This window comes from Triticum dicoccoides, chromosome 3B, assembly GCF_002162155.2.
Source record: "Triticum dicoccoides isolate Atlit2015 ecotype Zavitan chromosome 3B, WEW_v2.0, whole genome shotgun sequence".
NCBI lineage: Eukaryota > Viridiplantae > Streptophyta > Magnoliopsida > Poales > Poaceae > Triticum > Triticum dicoccoides.
The window spans coordinates 317,035,902-317,042,113 of NC_041385.1; positions in this window are offsets into that span (position 1 = coordinate 317,035,902).

Here is a 6,212-nt window from a genome sequence, read left to right on the forward strand (position 1 = left end):
TATAATCCGAGGAATCCAACTTCCTTCAACCAAAACTCACACTTGCTGAACTTGGCATATAACTGATGTTCCCTGAGCTTCTCGAGAACTAAACGCAAACGCTCCTTATGCTCCTCTTCATTCTTTGAGTAGACCAATATATCATCAATGAACACCACGATGAACTTATCCAAAAACTCCATAAACACCTTGTTCATCATGTTCATGAAATAGGCAGGCGCGTTAGTCAGACCAAATGAGATAACGTTATACTCATATAGCCAGTACCTTGTGGTAAAAGCTGTCTTAGGTATATCCAGCTCTCGAATCTTCAGCTGGTGGTATCCTGATCACAGATTGATCTTGGAAAATACTTTGGCTCCTTGCAACTGGTCAAACAAATCATTGACCATAGGTAGTGGGTACTTGTTCTTGATCGTCACTTCATTGAATCCACGATAATCAACAACCATCCTCAATGATCCATCCTTTTTCTCCTCTAGAAGCACTGGTGATCCCCAAGGTGACGAACTTGGGAGAATATAGCCTTTATCCAGTAACTCCTTAATCTGCTTCTTAATTTCTTCCAAATCCTTTGTGGGCATTCAATACGGTCTCTTAGATATTGGCCCTGTGCCTGGAAAAATCTCAATCAAAAACTCAATGTCTCTATTCGGTGGCATGCCTGACAACTCCTCTGGAAATACATCAGGGAAATCCTTCACCACTGGTACTTCCTCGTGTACAACTCCTGATAAGGAATTCACTTGAGTCCTCTTCGGCACATGCCGGGATACATACTTAATCCTTCTTCCTTCTGGGGTGGTGAGCAAAATCGACTTACTAGCGCAGTCAATGTTTCCTCCATACTTCGATAACCAATCCATGCCTACTATTACATCCAGTCCTTGCGATCCCAATACTATTAGGTCTGAGGGGAACACGTAGCTATGAATCCTTAACGGTAACCATCACACCATAGGCTAGCCATATACTCTGCTCCTGGCGAGGTTACTAACATGGGTGACCTAAGGGCTTGGGTTAGCAGGTTATACTTGTCCACAAATCCCCTTGATATATATGAATGTAATGCAACAATATCGAAAAGAACGATTGCAGTAAATGACTTAACCAAAAAATTACCTATAACTGCATCGGGTTGCGCTTCAACCTCCTCCATGCTAACGTGGTTCACTTGTCACCTGTTGAAAGGGTTGGGATTCTTCCCAGAGCTTCCATTGCCATTTCCATTCTTTGCTTCAGAACACTCCATGTTGTAATGTCCATTCTTCCCGCACTTGAAACAAGTAATGTGACTTAGATCCTTCTTGGCAGGCGTTGCTGGGTTGGAACGGTTCTGGCCGTTGGTTCTTCCATTCTCATTCCCATTCTTGGGGCCACTATGGTTATGCAAACTTCCTCCGTTGGTATTATGGCCTCCATGGTTATGGTGAATGTGTCCTCCCGAGTTCGGGGTAAAACGGGGCCTCTGCTGAGCTCCTGAATTGTACTTCCCTTGTCCATACTTCCTCTTGCGGTTGTCAATATTTTGCTACTTCCCTTCAATCATGAGAGCTCTATCTACCAACTTCTGGTAGTTGTTGAAGGTTGCCACCATCAACTGCATGCTCAGCTCATCATTCAGTCCTTCCAGAAACTTCTCCTGCTTAGCAGGATCTGTACCGACGTCATCTGGGGCATAACATGCTAGCTTACTAAAATCATCCACATACTGGCCCATTGTGCGTCCTCCTTGGCACAAATTGCGAAACTCGCGCTTCTTCATGGCCATAGCTCCTGCTGAAACATGGGCAGTGCGAAAAGCCTGCTGAAACTGCTCCCATGTGATAGTGTATGGGGTAAGTGGCTGTGAAATTCTCTCACCATGATGCTACGGGTCCATCAAGATGATGTGCGGCAAAACGCACTCTCTCCGCATCTGTGCATCCTGCAGTTGTCAGCTCCGTTCAAATCTTGAGGAGCCAATCATCAGCCACAATCGGCTCGGTGCTACTAGAGAACACCAGCGGATTCAGCCTTAGAAAACGGGCTAAGTGATCAACAGGTGGTGGTGGTGGTGGTGGGTTGTTGTTGTTGTTGTTGTTCCCCTGATTCTGATTCCGAACTAGTAGTTGCATCAGGGTATTCTGCTGCTGAATCAACTGAGTGAGCTCCCGTGGGAAAGCAAATCCATTGTCACGTCTCGGAGGCATCTGAGGGGTTTAGAAAGGATGAGAAAACAAAATAGAATAAGGTCTAGAGGGAAAACACTACCCATATGCACATGATACAAACACAAACGTATCACTTCAATCAATTCAAACAAGGGCATACAAGCGGTCTATCTATCGTTACAAAAGTGCTCGGACTATACTATATACATGGGGGAATACTACTACCGATATGGTGGTCGACTAGAAGTTTTAATCAGTGGAATACTCCATGATGTGTGCTCTAGCTTCATCCACATAGTCACCATCGCTATAGTCGGGGTGTCGGGGGAAACTGATCCACGAACACCTATGGGACCGGCGGACCAAGCCCCTTTCGGTTCGGCGGGGGGCGGAGATCGCACGAAGAGCGGATCGAGGCGAAGCACACGAGCAGTTTACCCAGCTTCGGAGCTCTCCGGAGAGATAATACTCCTACTGCTGCTTGTCTGATTGTATTGAGTTCTTGCTCGGGAGCGCCGAGTGCTACAGTACACACGAGCTGCTAACGAGACCGAGCATGAGTGTTATCTGCCTTCGAACCCTCCTCTACGTTGCACATGGGCCTCCTTTTATATGCTCAAGGGGTCACCGGCAGGTGGCAACGTAGACAAGGGTAAAAATGGAAAAGGAATTGTGGTTGGTACAGCTACCTGTACAGTGTATCCTACCTAACCCTGACGGCAGGGGACAAAGGCATTAAATGCCCGTCTGCGTCGCCCAAATAGTGCAAAAAGGACCGTCAGGGATGCCACCGCTCACCACGATGGCAGTCTTGTCAGCGTCGCTTGCCACCGTGCACCGCTGGCTGCACAGCCTCTCGCCACGTGCGCTTGGAAAGGCCCCAGGGCGACACGTTGGTAGATGTGCTGGAGCGCGGGTACAGAGTGGTAGCTTGCCGCGGCAAGCGCCTTGCGGCGGTCGTTGTCTTGTCGCGCCCGGAAGCTTGTCGCTCACCGGGCCTTGCCGGGGCGCGAGGCGCGTCGCGCCAAGTTCCTTGAGATACCTTGGTTGGCCTTCCCGGCAAGCTCCTCTTGCCGGGGCCTTGTCTCCTTGGCTTGAATACTTTGTTCTTGAATGGCTCCAAAGGAACCACAGAGGACCTTGGCGGTCACCCGGCAAGCCCTGCCGCGGGGTGCTGCAACTGCCCGTGCACAAGTTCGGGATACTAGGGTACCCCTACTCTAGTACACCGACACGGGGTATGAGCCGGTGTCGTCGATGATGATGTAGTCCTCTGAGTGAATGTCCTTGGAATCATCGTCATCACCTCCTGGCGTGGGGTCTCCCATGAATACTCCTAGCTTCCTTGTTAGGTCGTCATTCTTCTCCACGAGTATCGTCATTTCCTCCTCATATCCATCACGTGTAGACTTGAGTTCTTCCTCTAGCTCCATGATCCTGATCATTGCCTTCTTCAAATCTATAATGCCTGCGCACATCTGGTTCTCCTGGTGACGAATATGCTGGTTCAACTCCTGGATAAAAGCTGCAATGGATCTATCCCTCCTGGTGCTGATCATCTCCCATTGCTCATCTCGGTGCCCACAAATCTGGTAGATAGTATCCTTGAGATCCTTATGGTAAACTTCTCCAATGCGTCCCATGGTGATGTGTGTTGCCATGCTCTTTCCTAGACTCCAGGTTGGTGCATCAAAGGAAAACTCTATTGGCTTAGTGACTGGCATGAACGTCCTTCCTGGTACTTGAACTCGAATCATCCAATGCTCCTCTTCTGGTAAAGTGGCGATGTAGGTCCGGTGAAGCTTGGTATTCCGATGTTCGGGTACCTAGTAACTTCCTTCAAGTGTCGTCCGAAAGGGGTGTCTTCATCCGGTTGGGTAAACTTATTCCTTGCATCCGCCATCCTATAGAGTAGAAAAGGGATAGGAGTCAGAAATGGGAAGAGAGTACTGACCTATGGTTTTAGCTTAGTGGTCGTGTCCTACAGTCAGCGTGTGCTCTGATACCATCTTGTAGCAACCAAACCTCAGACAGTCTAGTCTCTATGCATCAGTGTCATTGCTGGATCGTTAATGCTGACACGCACAGTACTTGAGGATTTATAACAGAGTTTCAATCACACACTTATTACATGGAATGTCTCAAAAGAGAACTTATTACAATAATATGGCTTAAGGCCATCTAAAAACGATAACAGCGGAAGGCTTGGAAGATAAAGTGAGTCCATCAACTCCAACGGCATAGCTGAGTGAACGAGAATGACCTATGGCACCTTACTCGTCGTCTGAAAAGTCTGCAACATGAAATGTTGCAGCACATGGAATATGCTGGCAATGTAACACATAGAGTAATGAACAGAATAAATGCTATCACTACATGCATATATGGCTGGTGGAAAGCTCTATGGTTACAGTTTTGCATAAAGCCAATTTTTTCCTACAACAAAGGAATAAATTTTATTTAAATATCATGGTGGTTGATAAACATTGAGAAGGTTCCTCCAACTCAATCCCAATTAATCATCATCATTAAACCTAATCAAATTCATTTAGAGTGATGAGATCAACATGATAATCCAAGAACCAGATACTCAAGATGTCCATAACCGGGGACACGGCTAACCATGATTAATTTATACACTCTGCAGAGGTTTGCACACTTTTCCCCACAAGACTCAAACACATCCATGATCGGAGGATCGAGACACAGTCTTTCTGAAGCATTAACTCTCTACTCTGGGTAGACGGTACCACCTACAACCCACTACATCTGCTAGTCTACCTCTTCAAGAGCTTCACGCAACTTACTCAACTATGCCAGAGCCCATATTGGCTTGTGGCTGCACACGGAAGTTTCTAGCATGAATAATCTTATGATCGCTTTGAGCCTGGGTGGCGAGCCATAGGATGATCACACGGGTAGTCCAGGATATCCTAGGACAACACTGGATTCTCCAGGTGCACTGACAGCCACTGGGTACTCTAGGGTGCCTCAACCAGTCCACCCAGATGTGTATTTAAGTAGCCACCTTAAGTTAACCATTAATTAACAATACTCACATCTGTCATGCATACACTCACCCAATCCACGTCTACGAGCATATCATAGCGATATAAGCATAACGTAGAAGTAACTCCCAAAGGTTTGATAATAAAAGGGCAATAGGTTCTACCTCATAATCTACTTCCCAAACATACATGTTATCAGATCCTAACCATGCAATGTTTGAGGGTTGATCTAATGCATAAAAACTGGGTAGTAAATAGGTATGATCAAAGTGTTACTTACCTTGCTGATGATCCGCAAAACCTAGAGACTCGTAGTAGCACGCTTCGCACTCCGGGTACTCTATTGCAAACAAGCAAACAAACAAACAATAACACACATAAGTACTCAACTAGAAGCACAGGTAAAACTCAAATAAGAGATCTAACTAGAAAGTTCAACTGAAGTGCTCCGGTTTGCAAAAAGAATCAAATCAAACGGAGCAATGAAACTCAAACTATGAAAGAAACAAGATCCATTTACTAATCTGGACTAAAGTCAACTTTTATAGTACCAAAACCTTGTTCAAGTTGGTTAAACAGAAAGAGGGCTTCGAGGCGAAGATCTAGGTGCTTGAATCACCTGAATTGGATGAACGAGCGAAAAGATAAACTAAAACGAAGATCAGGGCAGAAATCGCGATCGAAAATAATCGCGGAAAAACCCTGGAAAATAAAACGCAACGAACAGGCTAACAAACAAACCTTCGCAGTCTGCGGCTAACGGATGAACAACATTCATTAAAACGAACGTACGGACGAACATTCGCTATTTTACTAAACCGAAAGAAACGAACCGATCAAAAAAATAAACCTAGGGTTTTCTAAGAAAACAAACGGTTTTCTCGGAAAAACTGACGTCAATGGCGGTTATACCTCCAGCAAGGTCGGAGGCGGTGGGCAGAGGTTCCTCCGGCGGCGGGACGGTCGGTGGCTCCTCCTGCGGCGGTCGGCGGCGATGGGCGAGACGACGGGGTGGCGGTAGTGTCGCGGGGCGGCGTGGCGTCGCGGCGGC